Source organism: Netta rufina (assembly GCF_964035555.1).
Source record: "Netta rufina genome assembly, chromosome: 35".
NCBI classification, from domain to species: domain Eukaryota; kingdom Metazoa; phylum Chordata; class Aves; order Anseriformes; family Anatidae; genus Netta; species Netta rufina.
Genome location: NC_140159.1, coordinates 259711 through 260211, shown reverse-complemented (window position 1 = coordinate 260211; position 501 = coordinate 259711).

The following is a 501-nucleotide window of genomic DNA, read 5'->3' as shown; positions in this document are numbered from 1 at the left end:
CAGGAGGGGGCTGGGGGCAGTGGGTGCTGCAGGAGGGGTCTTTATGGGTGCTCCAGAAGGGGTTCACCTGGGGGTTGGGTGCTCTAGAAGGGGTCCCAGTGGGTGCTGGGTGCTCCAGGAGGGATATGGGGAGTGGTGGGTGCTGCAGGAGGGGTCGGTTTGGGTGCTGGGTGCTCCAGAATCAGTTACTGTTGGGTGCTGGGTGCTCCAGAAAGGGTCTGGGGGCAGTGGGTGCTGCAGGAGGGGTCTTTAAGGGGTGCTGGGTGCTCCAGGAAGGGTTGCTTTGGGTGCTGGCTGCTGCACGAGGGGTCTGGGGGGGGGGGGTTGGGTGCTCCAGAAGGGGTCCCAGTGGGTGCTGGGTGCTCCAGAAAGGGTCTGGGGGCAGTGGGTGCCGCAGGAGGGGGTCCCAGTGGGTGCTGGGTGCTCCAGGAGGGATATGGGGAGTGGTGGGTGCTGCAGGAGGGGTTTTTATGGGTGCTCCAGGAGGGGTTCATCTCGGGG